Source organism: Ochotona curzoniae, unplaced genomic scaffold, assembly GCF_017591425.1.
Source record: "Ochotona curzoniae isolate NIBS_2020 unplaced genomic scaffold, NIBS_Ocur_1.0 contig_2870, whole genome shotgun sequence".
Taxonomy (NCBI): Eukaryota; Metazoa; Chordata; class Mammalia; order Lagomorpha; family Ochotonidae; genus Ochotona; species Ochotona curzoniae.
Window position 1 is genome coordinate 59,638 of NW_024465625.1, and position 25,973 is coordinate 85,610.

The 25,973-nt window shown below is 39.9% G+C and overlaps 1 long non-coding RNA gene across 2 annotated transcripts in view; it reads right to left on the reverse strand.

Annotated features, from left to right (window-relative positions):
- Positions 1-1,312: 1,312 nt before the first annotated feature.
- Positions 1,313-25,973, reverse strand: part of LOC121155200 — a 42,655-nt gene continuing 17,994 nt past the window's right edge. For both annotated transcript variants that reach the window (XR_005883639.1, XR_005883640.1), the window contains exon 4: positions 1,313-1,877. This is a non-coding gene — a long non-coding RNA (uncharacterized LOC121155200). The remainder of the gene's footprint in view (positions 1,878-25,973) is intronic.

Sequence of the window (25,973 nt, forward strand, 5' to 3'; positions counted from 1 at the left end):
GGAGTAGGCTCCCCCATGAGGCTGTGGCCTTGATTAGATTAAAGAGGTTGGGGAGAGCTGAGCAGCAGCAGGATTGGGAGGAGAACTTATTTCCTTAGAGGGTATGAGGAAGGGGCGAAAAATGGGCAATGTAGCACAATTGGGAAAATAATTAAAATTTGTATTATGCAAAGATAACAGCTATCACTTGCTTAAAGTAAAGCTCTGAAGTTTCCATGCCAATGTTTGAATTGATGTTCCTAAAAGATCAAAGTGTGACACTGACACCTTTTTTTCTCCCCAAGGGAACTTCATAAATATAATTAAGAAGCCTCTATCTCTTATACTTTAACTCCAAATTAGGTTGAATATCATTATGATCAGATGACATTTACTGTTGTTCCTAATGCATGAGAATAACTAACAATGATAATTATTCCTTTACACTTAATATACAAATCCTCATTGATACATCCTTAGCACATAATTTTAAAGCCATGTCAATTAAAATATCAAAATCAGCCCAACAAGATCTATTGAAAATTGTGTTTTTTGGGCCCGGCGCGGTGGCGCAAGTGGTTAAGGTCCTCACCTTACACGCCCAGGATCCCATGTGAGCACCGGTTCTATCCCAGTGGCCCCGCTTCCCTTCCAGCTCCCTGCCTGTGGCCCAGGAAGGCAGTCCAGGACGGCCCAAAGCTTTGGGACCCTGCACCCGCGTGGGAGACCAGGAAGAGGCTCCTGGCTTCGGATTGGCATAGCATCGGCTGTTGCGCTCACTTGGGGAGTGAATCATTGGACGGAAGATCTTCCTCTCTGTCTCTCCTCTCTGTATATCTGCCTTTCCAATAAAAAAAAATAATAAAAATACATCTTTAAAAAAATTTAAAAAAAAACAATCAGCAGCTTGAGAAAATGGAATTTAATCTTTTAAAATTTTAATAGCTGGCCTGAAGAACATGTTTATTCACAGATATATCCCTAAAGCATTTGTTTTTGATTTTTTATGTGCTATCTCACTACCTGACACCAACACCACACTTTGCCTAATGCAAGATTGTGACTGTTCACGCAACAGTCACACAGACGAGTCCAAAGGCATGGCTGAAATGGTGCTTTTTCACAAAAGAACGTCATCCAGTTTAATCAAAACAAAGGCAGATCTCTATTGTTTTATAGCTCAAAGTCCTCATTATTATATACTTTAGGCATAATGAGTATACACATAGGACATTCTTAAATGCATTAATACAGAACAGTCTAAGCATTATATTAATGAAAAAGAGATGTATTTAGGGAAAGTAAATTAAATGGATAGGTCACTACAGACATTGACTATTCAGGGATAATTTTGTGTCCTACACACTTGCACCCCTCCGCTAACAACGACTTAGCACTGATTACCTGAAGTGTCCAGATGACTGCTACAAACCACCCATATCACTACGATAAGAAAACTTTAAGGCCAATTTTTAAACAAGGCAAATTGACATGACACCTAAGTAACAAGGCAAAATTCCACTTGTCTATTAATAAGAGAATTACTTATATTCTCTTGTTTTGCATTCTGCTAAAAGGGAGCAATCTAAAACCACTTTAGAAGAGCTTCCTGGAGATTGTTCGGCCTTTCAGAGCATTTCAATTATTAAAGAGGAGTTATCTCATAATCAGACTTAGGGAAGCATTACAGAATGTGCCCTCCATGTGTCTCTCCTCTCTCCTCTTCATGCGCATGTCCTCACTCACACTCTCTCTGCCCCATTTACAGAATCTAGTTCGAAATCCTTACTTTGTGTTATGGGTGTCAATGGTGTGGAAGAGCTCATGTAATTCTTCTCCACTGAGAACACCATCTGCAAAGTAGGCTTTGGATTCTTCAAAGGACAACTTTCCATCATCTGAAATGGTAAGAACAGAAAAGAAGCACTTCATTTAAGCTGTATACTTGTTCTATCTTCTGACCTTTAAAACTCTGTCCAAATGCTTATGCTATGTGTTGTGTGTGTGGTATACACCTCATTCAGTAAGAAGGAACAGTTCTGGGTCTCAGAAAGATAATTTAACATACCTACATACCACATAGACTTCAGGTATATACTTTGATGGACTAGAAGTCTGAGCTGTTGGGGTCTTTCGGGGTCATTTATTCATGTGACAGATATTTAACATCCAAAGAGCCACTTGATTGCCCATACTAAAGAGATATCTGCACGAACAATATAGAGCCCAACAAAGAGTCAATTATTCTGTTGTTTTGCCTTCACAATTCCAAGCAAACGCAGGATCTAACAGATTGCAGGGTCAGTGTCAATGTCTACTAAGTGCATACCGACTGAATACTCACACGTGCATGTCAAGACTTGTTATAATTGTACGACTAATGCTGTTGATTCTTATACCATTTAAACAAATGAGTACTTTTAGAATTTTACAGGATTGCCTGCTTAAAAGGCAAAGAGAGGGAGGAAGGGAGGTACATTGGGGAATGGGGAAGTGGGGGAGCAGAAGAGAGGAGAGGTTGCAAGAGAAAGAAAGAGAGAGGGAGAGAGAGGTATCTTCTACCCGTTGTTTACCAACACCCACAACAGCCTATGCTGGGCATATCATGGCCAGGAGCTATCTCAAGTACATCGTCCAGAAGCTGAATTGGAAGGAGAGGAGCTGGGCCTCTGATCTGGAATGCAGATGTCCCAAGCAATGACTTAACTTGCCCCACCAATGACAAAAATACCTTTTATTTATTGTGGCTGCAAAAGGCAAAGAATCTGAAAATCCTCTGAGTAGCAGGGAGAAGAGTGTATATACGGGTATCTTACACAGAACTCAGTAAGGATAAAAAACACAAAGGGACTTTAAAGTATGGCAGTTTGAGTTTAAAAAAGAAGAAGAAGAAGAAGAAGAACATTTGGCAACCGTGTGATTCCTCCTTGCATGAACACCTGAAAGATCCTACTGTAAAGGACACATCAACCTGGTCACTGAATCACTTAGATTTTCCATTAAGGACCTAAAGTTATAATGTTTTCAAAAATCCTTATTTGAATCCTTATTTGTGAAATATAAATACATACACACTGTAGAGTTTTGAAATGATATATTTCATTGGCTTTTTGACTGACTAGGTACCATAAGCCAATCTTTCAGTGAATTCTTGCCAGTAATTAACTAAGCAAGCCTAGTGTTCAGGAAGGCCAAAGCTTCAGACACAGATCAAAGCACAGACTGCACAAACAAGAGCTCAGCTATTCACAAGTGTGCATGGCCGGGTCTCCCAAGGGTTAACTCCACAGCTTAGCTTGTTTCTCAAGGTGTAACAGGAAGGGCAACCTCGGCCTGATACATTTAGCCCCTGGTTTGATTGCAAGTTCCCTCTTCCCTGCTTTCCGTTTTTTAAGATGCCCTTGGGGGAGCTTAAGAGTTCCTTGAGCATTGGGAAGTACTGGGAGGAGCTAAGCAGATTATAAAAATGCAAACCAACTTTGAATAAACTGCATTCTCTACAAGAATGGCCCACTGTGTGTTGTCTTTTTTGTAACCCTAGTCCCTAGGCGGGTATGCAGCAACGCAGTTGTTGCCAACACAAGTGCAATCTACAAGGCTCATCGGTTGTCTGAAGTGCTGCTTCTCTTCTAAGATGAGTTGCTTCACACTCATGCCTCCTAAGACTGTTTTAAACTTCAGTTCCATATAACCTGCTATATATCCTGGATTGGGCTCTGTGTAGTGTTTCTATCTATATCTTCTTACATTGATGAAAAAATGCATTTCCAGAAAAATATGCCAAATATACTAGGTCTAGATATAGGCTAAAGAGAGAGAGTAGAAGACTTTTTCACTCACTATCTTCAAATAAAAGAATGAAAGAAAAGGAATATACAGAAGCCAGCCCACTATTTTCAGCGTCACCACTGTGATGTGTAAACAAAGTAACGTACACATAGTGACGATGGACTGTGTTTTCCCTGGTGAACCAGTACTAATTCTTGTGTGGGCTGACTCGGGCTGTTACAGAATCCTGCACATGGGGTGGGCTTCTCTAACACTGCACCAAACCTATGATAAGTAAGTGTTTTCAAGGAATAATGTGCACAGTATTAAATAAATACACTGACTTAAAAAATGCCCAGATCATTCTACAAGAAAGCATCAAAAGATAAACCTTACTGAGAGAAATATAAAGGGAAGACAGAGGCACTAGATTAAAGTCCTGGCTTTAAGGATGGAAGTCTGCTTTGAAAGCCTGTTTTACCACACACACAATGCCTGCAAGCTTTAGGCCACTTCACTTTTAAACAGTACATAGAGTAACTTTCAAATAATTTTTCGATTTTTTTTTCAAGGGAAAGGAGGAAAAGATCCCCTTGAAGTATGATTCTGCATGAATAAATAACTGTATTTTTGTTAAAGTATTCTATCTTGACTTCAATGTTCCTATTTTTTTTTTAATTGAATGACACTACTTCTAATGATCTGGCTCACAAAAAAGCTAAATAGAATGGGGTCAAATTTCCTGTTATAGGGGTCAGCCACCTGCGGCAACAGTACCCTATAAGGACATCAGTTTAAGGGTTCAAGCCCTGAGTATTCACTAATGGTCCAGCTCCTTGCTCATGCATCTGGGAAAGCAGCAGAAAATGGCCCAAGTGCTTGGGCTTCTGTGCCTACAAGGGAAATTCCAAAGAAGCTCCTGGCTCATGGACATGGCCTGGCCCAACCCTGGCCATCACGGCCATTTAGGGAGTTGACCAGTGGACTAAAGCTCTCTCTCTCTTTTCTCCCCCCTCTCTCTTTCTCCCTTTCTTTTTCTCACGTTCTTTACCTCTTCAGCTCCCTCTTTGTAACTCTTTCAAATAAATATTTATTTTTAAAAATCCCCCAATATCTCTTTTACTTTTTTCTCTTAGAATCAAATACTTTTTCTGATTTTCTCTTAAATATACTTAGCTCCCCTCTGCCTTACTCTTTTACCTTAGAAATTCCATTAATGTTTTTGACATGGAAACAGTAGGATGCAGTTGTGTAGTGTACTTAGAATGAGAGATCCTGAGTCTTAAAATATAGATTTACTATAAAAATGAAAATAGACATGAGACAGCTGAATAGTACCCGATAACCAATTTAAGGGCTATAGCAGCCGGTTGTGTATATACTAAAATTGAGATGTCAAGGAAGTAGTTATAGGATGTGGTAAAGAACTTGCATTTTCTAACATATTGGTCACCAAATACCATGGTAATTAACTTCATGATGTAGCTAATTTCCATGTTTCTTTCTGTTGTTGAAGTTGTATAGTGGCATCTCATGGAGGGGATAATATCCTGCCAGCTCTACTTTCACACCAAGAATGGTCTCTCAATGAAACTGTTGAATGTATCTGGAAAATAAGATGCTGAACTATTTCCATGGTCCATGCTCACAATGAAGGAATCATGACTGGTTATGAACTGTACTACTGTAATAATATGGAGGAATTCAGTATGGGGGGAGGGCTGGGGAGGGGTTGGGGGAATCCCAGAGCCTATGAAACTTTGTCATAAAATGAAATAAAAAATAAAATAAAATAAAATAATAAAATAAAATAAGGATTTACATTTGTTGGCTAAACACTTTCATCCATTTATTCCTTAAATATTTATCAATATCTGAATGGCTGTCAAACATTGCAATTCACACTAAGGATATTGGTAGACAAGTTCTTAAGGATCTGGCCATCATAAAAGACAGCAAATTAACAATCAAGTACTTGCAGAACGGAAAGGGCAACTTTAGGGACCCAGGTCGGTGTGGTGTAACATAGACAAGGCTTCCCAGAAAAAGTGGCACTTGTGGTAGGACACAGTGGAAAACTGGGATTATTGAAGGAAGATCTTTATAAAGAAATATTATTTCATGTGGAGGGAATACTAAGCTATGGGTAAGAAATTATGCAAATTAGACATCGAAAGAAAAATCAGAATACTAAAAGAGTGTATATTTGGAAGGAAGGAGAAGTCAGAGTGTTAAACACAAAAAGGCAATGCCATCAGAAGCTCTGAACATGGAAAATCACAGTATGGAGTTTTGAACCAGATCAGCAGCTCTCCCCAAAACACTCAGGAGCCCTTGTCGTACTTCAGAGAGCTGACTGTGGTTGTAGCAGGTAGGATCAACCACTATAAAATTACAGGCAAAATCAAATGTGACAGAAAGAGAAGTGAAAGATTTTTAATCTGTTTTGGAATGAGCAATGAACTGGTGATGGTGAGAGTGAACACAAAGTCAACCATGAATCTCACTGGTTGAAGCACCAGTTATTGTCACTCATTGAGAGCCAGGACACTGCAGAGAAAGCATGTGCAAATTACACGTGTTTATGGAACAGAGACACCCAGTAGGCAGTAAGACATATTGTTATGGAAAAGCTCAAGGAGATTTGGGGATTGAAACACATGCTTGAGCGTTACTAACACTCAGTAGTTGAGTTAGAGTCCTGCTGGGTAGAATACATATAGTGAAAATCCAAAGAACTCAGAGCAGACTTTGGAAACTTCAAATTTCTATCATTATGGGTGCAGCCTCAGCATAGTATCATACGAGGTGGAGACTGGTGAGAGCTGGGGCTGCACAGACCATGGTAGAAGTCTAATGTAAGAACCCAGAACTGGAACTCGCTGGAGGGAGTGGCACAAGTGATTATAAACAAGCAGCTGCGTGCCAACCACAATCCCAGAAGGCAATTCCCTCATATGTCATTCCTTATCAATCCGCAAGCATATACTACTGGTTTGGCTTTTTAGGAAAATCCTAATAAATTCTATAAGCACTCATTTAATGTATGCCTCAAATTGCATCTAAAATTATGCCAACAGCTAGAGTTCTGACCCCCTAGAACCATGGCAATTTTTAAGTAGTTTTGTGAACACTTAGAATGATTATGCTTTCAAAATACTGACTTTCCTTTCACGTATTACTTTAATAATATGGATGCTTTAAATATTTTAGGTTACCAAGATCAAAATATCAAAGGATGATCATCTCCAATGACACGTAATAACAGAATCCATGGTGCAAGAAGAACACCTGGAAAGCGTTATTGAGTTTAATTCACAGAGTAAACGCATGAGATGTTAGATATTGTATCTAAATACTCAGAACACAACAAGGCTGAAATTCACTGACTTTCCTTAGACCTAGATGAGAAATGAAGTCAGGGAAAAATTGCTGCTGTAACTCTGGGCAGATAAGAAACCAAAGAATGCATGGCCAAGAGCTGCTTCCTTGTGGCAGGAGCCATGGGAGCAGGAGATGGACAGACACATCGAGGTGATGATGTGGATGAACTGCTGGGAGCTGAGTGTGGGCTGCATGAGAGTGCTGTCTTACAGGCTGTGATCTTCAAGAAACCTTCATGGTGCGCTGAGTTCTGCTTCCTGGAGCCTCACCAGGTTCTCACAGTGCAAAGGCAAGAAAGGGCCCTTGGTGGTTATGGCAGAGGTTGGATCAGGGGTCATCAAAAGAATACGATGTGATCATATCTACTCCCCTATTCCTTACCATTACACCATGTAATAAAGATAAATCAGAGTTGAAAGAGTCATCAGCTCAATCTCTAGGCACTACGGAGGAGGAGTGCCTAGGGAAACACAGTCAACAGACAAGAAGACCCAAGAGGAACTTGAAATCTCTGGGACTCGCAATTAGAACCAATATTTAACGTTGCACAGCTCAATGAGTTTAACGTAAGTCCTCACACTAGAGGCCTAGCAACCTCAGTTTCTGTGTCGAGAAACATCATATCTAGCTTTCACAGAAAACATTACAAGTCTTGCTAAAACACAAGGGAAAAGCAGTCTGAAGAGACAAAACAAGCATCATAATCAGACTCGGACTTGACACAGACATTGAAGCTACTGAACAAGAAATGTAAGCGGACAGATGAAAACTCTGAAAAAAGAATAGACAGGAAATACTACAAATAACTTTTCAAACCTGTAGCAGAAATGAAGAATACCTTTACCCAACTCATCAATGGAATTAACACAGTCAAGCAAACAATCGGAGAGCTTAAGGATGGTCAATGACCATGTCAGTATTTCCCTCCCTCGAGCAATATTAATCTTGTTTTTGTGAGCACTTAAAATCATTATCCTTTCAAAAACACCAACTGTATGAAAATAACGCACGGAAAAAAAGAATGAGAAATGACCGAGCAAGCAAAGGCAGAACAAACTATCCAAGAACTCTGTAAAAATTCAAAACATAAGTGAGATATAAAAATAAAGAGCATGGAGCATAAGGAATATTTGAAGTAATAATGGTCATGAATTTTCCAACAATTAAACAGACAGCACCCAACAGCAGAACCAGGAATCTCAGCATGTACCCGAGAAAAATGAACCTCTCCCACCACACACGAAAAAGAACCAAACTCATGTGAAAGCATGTCAGAGCCAACTTCACAAAAGATAAAGGAAATTTAAAAATAGAGAAAAACAACCAAGAGAAACATCTCATTTACAGAGGACCATGGATAAGAATTACAGTTACACTGGATTTTTTAGAAAGCAGTAAGCAATAAGAAAGAGCAGTGAAATATTTAAAGCATTGAAGGAAAACATCATAACACAGAATTATGTATCCATTGAAGTTATCCTTCAAAAGTGAAAGTCAAGTGGACTTTATCAGACAGAATTGTTCCTTGTCAAGAGAATTGACCTTTAAGAAATATTAGAAATTCTTATGGGGCAAAAGGAAACTCAGATCCACCTAATTAGAAGGATGTCATGGGACAAGCAATGGGTAAAATAAAATACTCTTCTTATCTTGAACTAATCTGAGATAACTGTATAAAGAACAATTTAACATAATACAGAAATATTAATGAATTCAGCAACTGGATAATGAAATGAATTATGCATATGCACATCACATGGAACAGCAGAAAAAAATACAAAATAATAGATTTTCTTAAAGAGAAAGCACAATAGAATCTAGAAAACACTGACTTGAACCAGAAAGGGCAGGAAAAGAAGCAAATAATTCAACTGTAGAAAAGTTACAAATATTATAGATATTAGCCAAAGAATAGGAATAACCACTTTAAATGTGATTTGATAGATATAAAAAAGACATTGTTAGAGTGATTATAAAAAGAATAAGCTATATGCTTTCTACACAAAATTGTATATATTCAAAGATGTGAAAATAAGAAATTACACTACCTAATTATGGTTAATTTTCCTGGAAATGAACATTAATAAATGTGTGTATACCTAATAATAGAACTTCAAAATATGTGGGACAAATGCCACTCAGAACTCAAAGGAGCAACCAATGCAGCTATAGATTTTCACACTTCTCCCTCAATAACTAGTAGGCCAAAAATTTAAAAATTTAGCAATGATATATAGTTGGTTTAAACACCAAAATATAAGGGATCTTCATAAAGCTCATGAACAACGCATATTATAAAAAAGCATAGATCACTAAGATAAAATTTTAATTCCATTTTGCATGAACTTTTCAAAGTAGATTTTTTTTTTTTTGTAGATTTTTTTCCCAACAACAGCAGAATATACAATGTGCTTACTTTACATGAAATGCTCACCAAGACACTCTGCATTATGGAAGATAAAGCACTTCTTGGCTAAGTATAATGTCATACCAAGTATGTTCTCAGGCCAGCGGGGAAGTAAACTGGGATGCATAATAGAACGACAACTAGAAAATCCTTCATTACTGGAAATGAAGCATGACCTTTTCTAATAACATAAGACTTAGCTAAGAAAAAAACAGTCAAGAGAAAATTTTAAAAACTATTTTGAACCAAATGAATACAACAGCATAGCTTGTCAAAATGTTTCGGTCCAGCAAAAATACTGCTTAAATGGAAATTTTTAATATTAAATGAATAACTTTAAAATCAGAAAGAACTGAGTATCAGATGTTTAACTTCAGAAAACCAGGAATAAAAAAATAATTTGAGCCAAAGCAAGCAAAAGAAATGAAACAAAAATAGAAAATAAAATCCATTGATATTAAAATAAAGGAGCAGTATGAAGAGATATATGCAATTTCAGAAATTACTCAAAATATAAATATTCACCAAAATCCAAGAACTGCCAAAATTCACACAAGGTTCCATAGGTTCGTCAATCATTAACAGCATACGACACACACAGTGTGGGCCAGATTATTACATCTGAACTCTTGGTGTGGTTCCGTTTATGCATCTGTTCTTCTGCCAGTAAAAGATCAGCTAGGTTGCAGCTTTATGATAGCGTAAGTTAACTTAAAAGGGAAAACAGATCTAAATATAAAATGAAAAATTCAAGAAAAAAATCTAAATGATCTTGGATGGAATTATATATGTTTAGCAAGATTCCAGAAGTGTAAGTCCTAAAAAAAGAAAGAAAGAAAGGAAAGAAAACAAAAAACTGGCATCAGAACTACAGAACCAAAGCCTTTATTTTGTGGAGGAGAAACACGTAGACAAAAGGCAGAATGTATTTATAAAACACATATCTAGGCCTTGCACAATGGCTCACTGGCTAAATCCTCACCTTGCAAGTGCCAGGATCCCAAATGGTACTGGTTTGTGTCTGCTTCACATCCAGTTCTCTGCCTGTGGCCTGGGAAAGCAGTCGAGGATGGCCAAAAGCTTTGGATTCCTGCACCCACATGGGAGACTCAGAAGAGGCTCCTGGCTCCTAGCTTCAGATCCACTCAGCTCCAGCCGTTGAAGCTATTCAAGGAGTCAACTAATGGGTGCAGAATCTTTCTCTTTGTCCCTCCTTCATTCTGCAAATCTAATCTGTCTTTCCAATAAAAAATATGTAAATCTTAAAAAAATCTGAATAAGGGCTTAAATCCATGACATACAAATAGTCCTTAAAATTCAATAGCAAAAAACAAATAAATAAATAAAATGCAGAAAAAATATAAACCAGCATGACACCAATTAAAATACATGGGTGTCAAATAAATCTGAATAAATGTTTATTATTGTTTGAATAAATTATTATTTAAGTAGACTGTTGAATAAATGTTTACTATTCGTTTCTCTAAAGAAAGGAAAAGGAATTGCAATCAGATAGTGATAAGCTATGACCACAAGCGCATTAGAATTATTAAAGCCTGAAAAAAAACCTGAAAGTTCTGGCTGGAATGTGAACAACAGAAAAATTACTCATTGCTTGCGGTGAAAAAAAATTGTATGGTCCCACTCGTAGCTATTTTGGTATTTCTTCCTTTAGTATTTTCTTCATACTCCCTTCAAAAATAATTCATATATACTAGAAATGTATACAACAGCCTCAATGGAGGGAGGGAAGGGAAATGATGCAGACCTGAGTTCCTTGGGAGATGAATGGAGTCTGTCAGCTAAAGGGAAAGAAACTGTACAGAAACGCCACACTGCAGTTACTGTTTTACATGGAGGTATGAGTTAAACATTCTGTCACTGCTACACGTATGAACTGGAATTAAACAATGATGTTACTAGATCTCAGATGCTGGGAGGAAGATAGCTCACTGTTGAAGTAAGGCGTAAAAAAATTAGCACAAGGAGGAGGTCAAAATAATCCATATTATAATGTGTATTAAAGCTTATTTTTAGTGGAAAGGCAGAATTACAGAGAAAAGAGGAGAAACAGATAGAAAGATCTTTCATGTGCTGGTTCACTCCCCAAGTGGCCACAACAGCTGGGACTAAGCCAATTTAAAGCCAGGAGCTTCTTCCGGTCTCCCACGCAGGTGCAGGGGTCCAAGGCTTTGGGCTGTCCTTGACTGCTTTCCCAGGCCACAAGCATGGAACTGGATGTGAAGTGGAGCAGCCAGGACATCAACCAATGCCCAAGTGGAATCCTGGCATATACAAGGCAAGGATTTTAGTCAATGAGCCATCATGCCAGGCCTGGCAACAGATGTTAGATATAGAACAGATATCACTCTAACCTCATATTTGGCTCAATTCAGATATTTATGAAAATATGTAGAAGCATGTTATACATATGGATCAACATGCACACACATACTCCCTTGCTTCATGAGCTGACAGGGCTTAGGAGTAACCATGAACCATCTGAAACAATGAGTGTACCTGTTATCCAGACTGTAGGGGAAATTTCTTGCAGGAAAAATAGCATTTTAGTTAATATAAAAGTTTATCCTAGTATGTATCTTTAAAATATTTTTAATTTCAATCTTTTAGCTGTTAAAAGATTCAGTATAGTCCATAAGTACAGTTCTGAGAATATAACAATATTCCAAATGTCTCTCTCTCACCCTTCCTCTCCCTTTTTGGTTTTTTCCCTTCACTTTTGTTTTTCCCCCAAAGTTCCATTTATTTTTATTGCAAAGACAGATTTAGAGACAGAAGGAGCTACAGAAAGATCTAGTACCTGCTGGTTCACTCCACTCTTCAAGTGGCCACAATGGCAAGAGCTGAGCCAATCCAAAGCCAGGGGCCAGGAGCTTCTTCCTGGTCTCCCATGTGGGTGCAGGGTACCAAGGCTTTGGGTCATTCTCTGCTGCTTCCCAAATCACAAGCAGGGAGCTGGACTGGATATAAGCAGACAGGACACAAATGAGTGCCCATATAGGACACCGCAGCCACATGGTAGAGTGTTAGTCTGCTGTGCCAGCACTCCGGTCCCTCTCTTTCACTTTTGAGATAACACATTTTTAATTTACATTTACTGGAACTTAAGGTTCCAGTAAAGAAAAAATCCAGCAAGCAAAAAGCAAAAAGATTGTGGTTCAGTGTAAGTGCAAGCAAGGACTATAGGTGATAATCAAATCCTGGGACTGGCACAATGGCTCAATTGGCTAATCTCTGCCTGGAGTACCGGCATCCCAAATGGAGGCCAGTTCATGTCCCGGCTGCTCCACTTCCCTTCCAGATCCCTGCTTGTGGCCTGGGAAAGTAGTATAGGATGGCCAAAGCCTTGGGACTCTGTTTCCATGGGGGAGAATGGGAAAATACTCTTGGCTCTTGGCCTTCGGTCAGCTCAGCTCCAGACATTGCTGCCATTTAGGGAGTAAGCCAGTGGAAAGATCTTTCTGTTTCTCCTCCTCTCTATAAAATCTGCCTTTCCAATAAAAATAAATCCTTTAAATCCAGATCTTAGTTTCTAATAGCAATTTCTCATGATGATCAGAGCTCCCTGGAGAAACGGATGATTCTAGCATTAGAGTATACATTTTAAAGGAAGAATGTGGTAGAGTTGGAAAGTATGGAAGTACTCAAGTCCCTTCTGCCCATAATGGTGAGATATAGAAAAAGCATCCAGGACAACTGGTTTACAATTTGAATGATAATGCTGTATAACTGGGTAGCAATGGAGTCTACAATATATAATAAATCCCTATGAGCTAAGGTAATAGAAACAAAATTCAGCAATAAAGGACAGAATAAACAACTTTCTCATTCTTAAGAATTCAAAATACTTTATGAAAAATATGCAGCCTTCAAGTAGCTAGAGGGTGAGTACCTTCTCCTTGGATATAGGCTGTGCATAGTGACTTTCTTCCCCCCAGATATGTACGGAAATGGAGAAGGTAAACTTCACAATGGGGAAACTCAATAGACACTATCTCAGCCAGTGGTCAACGCCAAAACCAGCAGTCACAAATGATAAATCGTGTGTGTATATATCCTATATATATTTATCCTATATAGGATGTGATGGTATCTTACCTTTGTAGTCTTAACACATAATCCTATCTGATCATGATTAAAATAGCAAGCAAATCCCAACAGAAGAACATTTCATAGAATGCCAGACCCACTAGTTTTCAAAGCTGGCAAGATTATCAAAGCAAGCTAAATATGAGATCCTGTTTTAAGTAAGAGGAGTCAGCCTGAAGAACATGACTATTGAAAGCTGGGCTATCTGGAACAGGATCTTAATAGAAAATGGCCATTACATAAAACAGTGCGGTAAGCTGGACCAAGCATTGACTTTAATTGATACTAATGTGACAACATTGATTCATTAATTACATATGCCATCCTACTATGTTAATAAGCCCTTTATCATGAGATTTTTTTCATAAAGTATTAGCTTGAAAGCTCTTTAATGTTGACTTATTACCTAGCAAAACATTTTATACTATATTGACCATAGTCATCACAATAATTTTATGCAATGGCTGGGTCTTACTCTGCTTTGCAAGAGAGTAGGATAGGAAAACTGAAATGTCAGTATCTTTGACAGCACATTTGCCATGTTGCCTTTGGCTTAAGAATCTATACCTGTCCAGATACCAAGTCACAAACTGAATAATCTAATAATGTAAATGGCCCTTTACTGACATGAAACCAAATATTTACATACTTCATCAGGAAAGTTAGAATTACATTAAAAATATTTTGTCACTTAGAATTGTGTTGGGAATATTTTTACAGCCTGTTTTTATCCTGAGGGAATGAGTGCACATCAGTGTTCATAGCTGGAAAGGATATGCTTTTAATTTACTTTTTTAAAAGATCCACTTAGTGTCACTTCTACAAAGAATTAACAATGACATTTTATGTGGGACTAGGAGAAAAGCAACAAGAAAAACATCTCTGTTTACTCAGGTTTTCACAGAATGACAGATAAAACATTTTTAGAAGAACATTAGTTATTTGTAGAGGATATAGATTCAAAATTAGCAACCTAAAGAAAATCAACTCCACTTGTATGCAAATTTCACTGCAAAATGAAAATTAAATATTTTAATACAAGCATGAGTTACAGAAAGAGGAAGATAACACATCACTGATTTGCTCCCCTTTCCCTTCCCCCACGCCTCCAGTATGAGCTGGCATAAGCCATACAGTTCATTTTGATATTTCATTTACCAGAGTCAACGATTTCCAGCTAATTTGCATTCATTTTTTAGTCACTTACCCTGAATTGGGTTTATTTAAAAATTGCCTTTCTTTTTTCTCTCTTAATCGGAATTTTTACACATCTTTAGTTGAAAATAATTACTCCATAAGCTTTCTTGAACCACCTGTAGGCCAAAGACGACTTCCTCATCTGAACTTGCATATAATAGTGTATTTCTCACTCGTTTGGCTGAGGAACACTTCTTGTATTGTTGATGACATTATTATTCAATTGTTGCTGTGTTTGTGGCTCATTCACCAATAGGCTCTATGTTCCCAGAGGGAAATGTCGTCCAACAACCTTTGGGACGCATCCATCAGGTTTCAGGACCCAATAAGCTTAAAGTTGACTAAGTTGTCTCAGATCAATGTGCAAATATCAAAGGAAAGTTCTTTCAATTCCACAAACACACACAATTTGTCCTTGGAACAGCAAGCCTTATAAGAACTGAAAACTGGGCCTGGCACGATGGTGCAGTGGTTAAGGTCCTCACCTTGCATGCCCAGGATCCCATATGGGCGCTGGTTCTAATCCCGGCAGCCCTGCTTCCCTTCCAGCTCCCTGCCTGTGGCCTGGGAAGGCAGTCGAGGATGGCCCAAAGCTTTGGGACCCTGCATCCGCGCAGAAGACCCAGAAGAGGCTCCTGGCTTCGGCCGTTGCACTCACTTGGGGAGTGAATCATCGGATGGAAGATCTTCCTCTCTGTCTCTCCTCTCTGTATATCCGCCTTTCCAATAAAACAATAATAAAATAAATCTTTAAAAAAAAAAAGAACTGAAAACTTTCATTTTCTACCTTCTGTGACTAAGTCAAAAGTGAAGAAATCATGTTTTCAGAATTTACAGGAAATTAGGGAAAACAAATGAAAGCTGCTCTATTTTGATTACCCACAACATATTAAACATCATTGGGACTTCACATATATTTACCCTGCTTATTCCCCAAAACGGCCATGCAAATTAAATCTTATTACACCTTGCTTGAGGGAACAAACTTAGAATAGAAAATTAATTTGCCCAGGATCATACCCCAATAAAGGTGCACTAAAGTTTATGTATTCTTTTATCTTTTTTTTCTACCAGCTGGTGTATGTCTGCCATATTTGGAAAATGAAGGAATGAACAAACAGCTTAGCCAAGATTAAATTTGCTCTTTTTCGCTTTCCAATCTATAATGCCAAATCACTTTGAGAGCATCATTACCCAAACAATTACACAAGTGTTTATTTACTTTTTTAGCTTACAGAGAATCACTTAGGATTACTTATGTGGAAGGATGGGCATTTCAAGATGTCAGGAACATAATTCTGTTACAGATGCGAGCAACCGCACATAAGGCATCCTGGCAAATGCTGGGATTCTGGAGTTCGAAGGGAATCTGCCTACAAACTCTATGTAACTCCTTCCAAGTTCTCAGAAAACTTTCAGACATTTCCTTTTATTCATTGATAAAATTGAAATAATGAATAGCATATTCCTTGGAAGAGCTTCTTTGGGGAGGTAGGCAAAGACTGCCTAGGAATCAAATTTGAAAAACAGCATCCTCTACCAAAGTTATTTCTTGCTTTAAATATAGTACTCTGAGATTTTCTTTTGAAGACAAAGCCATTAATAAAGCTATACAATAAAACAAAATTAAGAACTGTTGAAATTTAGAAATTACATGTGATTTAGAATATTAGCTAAAGCATAGATTCATCACATACTGACTGATTAACAGATATTCACAGAAAAAAAAACTCACAACTAAAAATGACCGCAATATTAAAACCAAATTCAGCTTTTTAATATGTAAGATATTTTTGTAAGTGTAAACTAGTTGAGATTTTTACTGAAATGATTATAAAGAAAAAGATTTCTTTTTTTTTATTGTGGCCTAATGAACCAGTGGGAGGCATTCCAACACCTGTATCGCTATCCCTGCAAAGAATATCTACAGTTTCCTTATGCAGCCAGTTACCAAAGGCAAACCCATAAATTCCCTCTTCTCCTGATGCATAAATACGTACCATTCTCACTGAGCACTTGCTATTGAGCTACAAGTCTTTGTTAATTTTTATATCCAAAAATATGAAATAGATTTTCTTATCTGCTCTAATCTAAAACACTTGTTGGTACTCTAACTGCAAGATGCTGTAGACTTAAACTAGACTGAAATTTGAATATGGGGGGGCAGGAATCAGAATTTGAAAATGTTCTGACAGTGGAGCCCCACAGAGCCTGATAATAAGTAGGATGCAGAGTTGACAGAAGAGCAGCTCATGGACAGCACTGGATGATGGGTGGGAGAAATGCTGAAGAGCTGGTGCCACGTCCTGATACGGAGAAGCTATTAAAACAGCAAAGTCTGTTAAACACGAACTGGAAGCCAAGCACCATACTTTTCACTACAGATATAAGAATATCTAGGATTCTCCTTAATAAATAGAAGATTAGCACAACCCAAACTATTCAATATAATGTGATAAGTTTCTGATTCAAAAGATACTTTGTATAAGAGAATGCTTGTTTATCCAGCAAAGACACTCATGTTTATAGTGTGTATTTGTAGCATGTGAGATCTTTAATTATGTTATTTCATGTAATCATCACAGTATTGCTATGAGACAAGCAAAAAGGTATAAATGGCCACTTAAAGTTGGACAGCTACTGACCTAACTCATTGATAAATTGACTCCGGTTTCCTAAGCCACTCTTTGCCAAACACAATTCAGAGGAAGCTTTATAAGAGAAATCTTAAGCTGAAATGAGAGGCATGACATACACTGTGGCTGAGTGATGGTGGACCTGGAGTCCAATGTCCTATAAAACAGTTGAGGGAGAGAAGCTGGTGATATGATTCCACACTTAGAAGCTTGGGTCTTATACTGCAAATGATGGTGAGTAAAAAGTACAGAAAGTGTACCGGGGTCTCAGGCAGTGGCTTTGCCTGCTACACCACAATGCTGGGACACAAGGGCCAACCATTTTGTCTATTACTTTATCATTTATGGAAATGACAAAGGGAAAAAGGAGAAGCATTATTTTTTCTAGTTTTTAAGAAATTTACATACTATTTTCCATAATGGCTATACTAATTTTGATTTCTATCAACATTATATAAATTGTGAATATTAACGCAACTCTGTCCTGTTCTTTGTAGTGTACGTGTGTAAATGCATGTGTGTGGCACTGACTTTAGAATCTTATTTGTATTAGTAACTTCTGTGTCTAACATAAGATCCAGTGACAGGAGCAATGCCTAATAGCAGGTGAGTGAAAGAATACAGAAAAGAAGGAACAGCTGAGACTAAGAGCTCAAGATCTTCTCATTTCAAGTCCTATATTGTCATTTCCATGTCGAATTCTCATTAGCTTCAGTAAAATGTTTAAAGGCCTCTGTATGAGTAATGACCAGTAGGGCCATTTATGTGAAAAAAAAAAAATCAAAATGTTACTACCTTTTGAAAGGATGCCGATTTGTGGTTATTTTGGCATTATGAAAAAGCAGCCAAGATAATCCCACAAGGCAATATTCTCCATATCAAGATGAGTGTTAGTTATTCAATGTATCACACAGACTAATTTTCCTCATTCCACTACATCTTTTATTTAAAAGCCATAAACGAAGATGAATTAAGTTTCTTTAGCTTTCAGCACAAAGTAGAGACTCCATGAAAGATTTCAGACCTAAGGCACCAACTTCAGATGTGTATACACAACACACACCCACACACACAACTTAGATTGTTATTACAGTTTGAAAATAATCGGAAGGAGGGCCCAGCGCGATAGCATAGTGGTTGAAGTCCTCGCCTTGAGCGTGCTGGGATCTCATAGGAACACCGCTTCTAATCCCGGGAGCTCCACTTCCCATCTGGCTCCCTGCCTGTGGCCTGGGGATGAGGCTGAGGACGGCCCAAAGCTTTGGGACCCTGTACCCGTGTGGGAGACCCGGAAGAAGCTCCTGGCTCTTAGCTTCCGATTTGGCTCAGCTCCAGCCATTGCAATCACCTGGGGAGTGAACCATTGGATAGAAGATCTTCCTCTCTGTATCTCTCTCTCTCTCTCTGCCTTTCCAGTAAAAATAAATGAATTTTTAAGAACAATAATAAAATAAAAAGAGAATAGGAAGGGAAAGTTGGATGACAAGGGAAAAGATTAGACAAGTACTACAGCAGTTCTGGGTTCTTAGGTCGCAGAAAGAATCTACGGTCACTACCATGATAAAAAATCAGCACCAGTGACAAGGAGGCAAGACATTGCGACTGACAATGCTCACATGGTAGGCAATTAGTTCAGGATCACAAGTTTGGATGCTTCCTGCCCATCTGTCAGTCAAATGGCTCCTTTCCAGTGAATACCACCCCTCAACCTGGGTCCTGCAGGGGTGGTGTCCCATAGCCACACCCCTCTCAAGTTCCTTGGGAGCCCATGCTGAAGAGGGGATCTCTCTCTCTCTCCTTTCCCTAGAGACGGAGGGGACACAATGGACAGAAGACAGAAACATCTCTCTCACTCTTTCCCTGCCTGGCACACCCTGTCCCTGAACATGGCCCAAAGCATATGTCAAACCTCACCTGACCACTTGGCAATCTACACTGGTACCTGTGCTTAAACCAGGTAAAAGACAAGCATCTGGGAAGCAAATATTAGGCATTAGCCTAAACCACAACACATCTACCAAACCAGAAAGAGAATTAGGATAAAAAATGAAAATAAATAACACTTTTCCAGAACTTCAGAAAAGAAATAAACTTTTGAAAGAAAAATCGGGAAGGACTCAAGGGGGCATAATAGGGTAAGGACAAATTTAAACAGCCAGAGAAATATTAGACAGTGTGAAGCAGAGAGGGCACATTCCAGGAAATAGGAGAAAACAAAACAACAGCAGAAAGGTACCTGGAAAATGACAGACATGGAAAGCAGCAGACACAACGGGTGGTGTTTCAGTGACCAGTACCTCAGCAGCACTCAGCCAAAGACAATCTGAATTACAACAGCAACAGCCAGAACTGCACCAGCAACAAGGTGGGAAGAGATGTTCACTGGGAACTCAGAAGGAGAACCCAGACAAAGAACTGCTCATCCTGCTGGTTTGTTTCATTTGACCAGGAGCAGAGACACAGAGGCAGATCCCAGATGGACAGTGCAGAAACAGGGTGGATTTCACAGCCCAGTCTGTAGACCAGAGCAAAATCAGGCTCCATTTTAATTTGAGGAGGCAAACGCTCGGGAAAGGACTTTGCATGCACTGAGCTGGGAATGAAACATTTTGGCTCAGTGAACTGCAACAACAAGGCATCCTACAGGTTCCATCCAAGATAGATCCTGGTAGCTCTCAGACCTGATGGCCAGTACATCAAGAACTCTAGTAGTGGCACATCAGGTGCCACTTTGTACAGTGTGGCAAAGGCTTTAAGACTGCAAGGGAAAACGGTAAGCTGTGCATGCACTAAGCTTGGCGAGAATTCACTGAGCTCATTGCACTGCACTGGTCCCTCAGGAAAATAAGACTAACTATGGCGGTGGGTCTCAGGACGGGGCATCTCATGCCTGGATCCCGGACGGCCGCCATGGGCACATGGTGAGCCGTTCCCGGGCCTGCTGGGTTCCGGGGGCTGCTTCCTTCAGGGTGAGTAGACTGAGGGGGGAGGCCTCTGGGACTGGGCAGGTCCGGGACCCACCCGCCGCCCTCATTGGGCGGTGAATGGGATTTGGGAGGGGCGCGACCTTGGGCCTGGGAATTTAAACCTCCAGCAGCCTCCCGGCAGCTGGTGGGTCTCAAGACGGGGTGTCTCATGCCTGGATCCCAGACGGCCGCCATGGGCACATGGTGAGCCGTTCCCGGGCCGCCAGTGCGCCATTGGTGCCAGGCTCCGCTTGCTGGCCGCCTGGCTGGGGAGCTCTGGGGATTTGGTTCTTTGAGTCGCTGCTTAATTAGCTCCAGGTTGAACCCACTGTGATTCTCGGACCTGAAACAGGCAGTAACTCATCCTTTGTAAAACTTGTAATCACTAATAATGCTGAGCACCAAATACCAGTCCATGTAGAAGCCTGGGCTTGGGGCTTGTCCTTCAAAAGTAGCTCCAACAGCTGGCTAATGTGTCAACTGGTAAGGGAACAGAGTAGATCTGGTACGAATGAGCAAACCTTAGCCCACAAGTAAAACTAGAAACCAGGAGGGAGCAAAGGTCATTCCAAGCTAGGCTCTTGTACCTACTGGTCTGCGGGAGCCAGGGACGCGAAGCCACAGTGTCTAAGGCAGAGGTCGGGACAGGTGAGGAGTTGTGCCAAGCTGTGTCAGAGCAACCACTGGCATGCGAGTGATCTATGGCTGGGAACAGACCCGGTTGGGGAGCAAAGGGGACAACCCTAGCTGGGCTGAGGTTCCCACCAAGAGGCGTGTGGCCTGGAAGGGGGGCTGCGTTCTGATCTGGATACAGTTGTAGTCTCCCTTGGCACAAATGTGGACTGGGATTGGATGCACTGAACTGGGCCAGACCCCGACTCCCCCTGGTGTTCTGGAGGACCAGGACAGATGTGCGATGGACTAGGCAAGGTCTCAAACCCCTACTGAGCCATGTGTGAGCCATACGTGGGTATGGACAAACCATGGCTGGGCTGGAACATCCAACAGCAAGAACCAGATTGGGTGGAAGGCCAGTCAGGAAAAGCCACAGTTCCTGCTATGACAGGAGGTGGACTGAGTAGGGTTGGCTCATGGACCCACTGGTAAGCGTGAAACCTGGCATTGGGAGAGGTTCTGATGGAGGAGCCTGGGCAACTCCTCTGGCAGGACACAGACCCGGCAGGTAAGCGCAAGAAACATGATAGGAAACAGCCCAGAAAAGGCCATGGAAAGCTACCCACTGGCATACAATTGGCAGACGTGGGGGCAAGACCAGGCTGAATCTGTCCACGTCATCCACTGGCAATTCCAGGCACCAGTGTGGGTCGACCCAGGTTCGGTCGCAACAAAGACTAGTGTACAATATGGAATGCTGAGGTGAGGTTGCCTGTACCAGAAGGGACCGCAGCATCCAACCGGCCTAAGAACAAGAAAGGAAGTGGGCAGAGCCAGCAGGGGAATAAGGGAGGGTTCCTTTGCAGTACAGCTTTTTCCGCAGGAGAGCGTGAGCTGGGATGGGGGCAGACCAGACTAGGCAGAGCTACCATACCTGTGCACCTCATGTGGACTAGATCAGGGAAAAGCCGGGCTGGGCGGATTATTCCTACTGGTGCAAACAAAATTAAAGTGGGCGAGGTTTGTTTGGGCTTAGACGCAGCATCAACTGGAATCTGGGAGTGGGAGAGGCTTGGGAGGGAAATAGTGGGCTCATCCCTCTTGGGTTACCACTTCCACGGGAGGACATAAAACTAAGACAGCAGCTGGGGTGGAATGGGGTGTGGGGCAGACTGGATTACTGCTACACTTACTGGCAAACCAGGGTAGGGGGCGGGCCTGGTGGGGGTTATTGTGGGTCGCTCCAACTAGGCTGCAGCTCCCAATGGTTTATGTGAGGGCCAAGTATGTGCGGGGCAGAACCAGGCTGGACTGCAACACCCATTGGTTCCAGTGGAAGTCGGGAGTGAAAACAGAACCAACCCAGCATTTACAACCACCAGCTGATTGGAGCGATGGACGGTGCCAGGCCCTGTACTTGTTAGCACATACAAGAAGTTTCTTTGGAGATCTTCCTAATGTAAATGCTGGACTCAGAACCCTAACGAAGAAAAGAGAGAAGACAGAACAGGTCAACCAACCATCTCAGCTATGATGGACTATGTCAATCAGTGGATTTTTCAAAGACCTCATAGTGCTTGGAGTGGCAAGATTGACAGCGGTTCATAACTGTGGCAATATCAAAACCACTTGAGCAAGAACCTCAGAGCATGCCCTACATCCGGGACCTGGGGAGGGTGGGAAATTGGGTGGGCCTTCTCCCTTAATACCCCCCTTTAAACATGAAGGTAACAATATGGAAAACAAACTAGTATTATCCACTTTTCTGTAGCCCTTGAATCTTCTTACTCTAACTAAGTATATAAAGAATGTCAAAATAAATTTTATTAATAATAAAAAAAAAGACTAACTATGGCATTGTATTGGTCAAAATAGGTCCATGTGGCCCTCAGACATAACAGCCAACAGCTTCAGCAAGACCACCACAAACAACCTAGCTATATAGAACACCTGGTGTCTCCCTAATCTTGGAACCTATCCAACCAGAAGTGGGAGAAAGGTGGTATAGAAAATGGTGCAGCCTCGCATGGTTTCACAGGAGGTGAAAAATGGTGACCCAGGAGATGGGGCTACACAGACCATGTTGGAAATCTAACATAAATCTAAACCTAGAATTAGCTGGAGGGAGTGGCACAAGTGATTGCAAACAAATAGACACGTGCCAACCACAATAAGTAAAATCGAATCATACCTGTGGGTGACACAGCTTAGAATCCTGACCCAATGAGAAGAATCTGATAACCAGAAGTGCAATGACCAAGAGCAAAAGAAGAGACAAAGGCACAATGAATACTGTTGAAGACTCCGCTGCAAAGGAGCAAAAGCCTTTGCCAACCTCAGAGTTAACTGAGGAATACATCGAGAAAATGGGGAATACAGAATTTGAAACACTTCTTATAAAATTTATTAACAATGAGATACAGAAGTCAAAGAATTTAAGGATTATGTCACATGAAAATAAATAACATGAAACTTGATATATCAAAAGTGAAGAATACAGTGGAGCAAATTAAAAGTACAGTAGAGAGTCTCCAAAATACAATAAAGGAAACAGAAGAAAAAAAATCTCAAAATTAGAAAATACTTCCTGTCACCAGGGGGAAACAAACAAAAAGCTGGAAGCAGAGCTGGCACAAGCTGAAAAAAGTATTCAAGAATTGAAAGACACTATTAAGAGGCCAAATATAAGAGTTATGGGAGTCCCAGAAAGTGTAGAAAGAAAAGCTAGGTTTACAAATGTATTTAATGAAATAATAAGAGAAAATTTCCCTAATCTGGAGAAAGAATTGGGAAACAAGATCCAGGAGGCTGCACAGAACTCCCAACAGGCCTGATCAAAAGCGATCTTCACAAGACACATGATAATAAAGCTCTCTTCAATTGGATATAAGGATAAGATCCTTAAATGTGCACATGAAAAACATCAATTGATGTACAAAAGAATGTCAATTAAATTCTCAGGAGACCTCTCACAGGAAACTCCACAGGCCAAAAAAAAATAGAGCAATATATTCCAAATTCTAAAAGAAAAAAAATTGTCAGTCCAGGACAACATACAAAGCAAAACTTTCCTTTGTCTTTGAGAATGAAATAAAATTCTTTCACAGTAAAGAAAAGCTAAAAGAATGTGCCTCTTCCAAATCTACCCTACAATAACACTTACAGATGTTGACAGAGTAGAGGAATAGCATCCACCAAGATCAAGGGCAAATGTGAAGAACATCCCAGTGAAATGACAACAGAAGACCAAATCAATGGACAACCCATTGCTAAAACGACAGGAACAAATTGCCACACATTTGTACTAACCCAGAATTAAATTGCTTAAATTAAATTAAATTAAATTGCTTAAATTCATCAATCAAGCATCACAGATCAGTAGACTGGATTGAAAAAATGAAACCCATCTATTTGTTGCCTACAGGAGACACATTTCACCAACAAAGATCAGTGGAAACTGTACCTTATGGATTTTTATTTCTTTGTTAGTTTCATCTCTTTAAAACACATTCTTCTGGTTAAATTATTCAATGACTCATAGGTCATACAGTAGCATCATTTGCTACAAGAAGGTTCTCGATTTTCTTTTTCATTTCTTCAGCGACACATTAGTCATTCAGTAGCATGTTATTTAACTTCACGGTGTTGTTAAGTTCTTTTTTTTTCTTCTTGTTGATTTTGTTTTGTGGCTTTTCATTTAAAGGGATGTATAGTAACTGTGTAATGGAGACTATCATATCCAGATATGAGAATACAATGCAGCATGCATTTCTGCTTCCAGACTAAAGATGGATTCCCAATGAAACTGTTTATTATATCTTGACAATAGGATGCTGTATCTCTGCCACTGTCCATGCCCACAATGTTGAATATATGACTGTTTATGAAGAACTATACTAAAGTAATAATATAAGGGTACTCAGTGGGAGGAGAGGGGTTTGGGGAGGGAATAAGAAAAATTCCATGGCTTATGGAACTGTATCATAAAATGATAATAATAAAAACAATGAAATGAATTAATATTTTTTAAAAAGAAATTCAGTATGCTATTACATTTAACTGTTCACTAAGCCTGGGGAAAAGGCACAATCATTAGACCCATTTAACAGATGAAAACGTTAAGGAAATTGGTCAGATTGATAAAGGACAAAGAATGAGGATTTGAACCCATGCCATAAACTTCATCATAATACAACATACTTTGAGGATTAGCTGGAGTAGAGGAAAAGACTCAGTTGCAAGAACAATACCAGAAAAGTATGCTGAGCTGACAACTCCCAGATCTGTGATGGAGGAGCCAGGTTCAGGGTGCTTGTCACCTGACTATGCACAGGCTCCCGGATCAGAGGACCTGACTTCCTAGCCTGTGACGGTCCAGCCCCAGACCGCCATTTCTTGGGCTCAAGAAATTGAACCTAAAATGAGTTTGTTTCTGGGACAGCTGATAAGCCCAGCTATGTAAAGATAAGAATTTTCACAGTTTTCTGCTTCTGGCAAAAAAAAAATAACACAGTTGTGAAGTGTGAAACTGCTTTACATTAAAAAAAAAAGTACTACGGAAATAGAAAAACTTGGTTTTCTTATATTATTAAAAAAAGAAAAAATTCAGTATAACCAAAACTTTCACTCATGGATTCCACCCACATACACCGGAGGTAATAAGGTCACTATTAGGGCAACAGATTTTTTTCTTCATTTAAATGAATGCTCCCTAATACACTTTGCTTTTCAAGCTGGTGGGTGTATATAGTTGCAGAGGGCATATACCTGAGAGTAAACACATACACAGAGTTGTTTGAGTCTTACTGATCTGTAATAAGTTATCTGATTTCCATTCACTCATTTTCCCTGAACATTTCTGAGAAAGGAGTGAGGAATTCTGAAAGAAAAGTCAGCCTTGTGTCAATAATC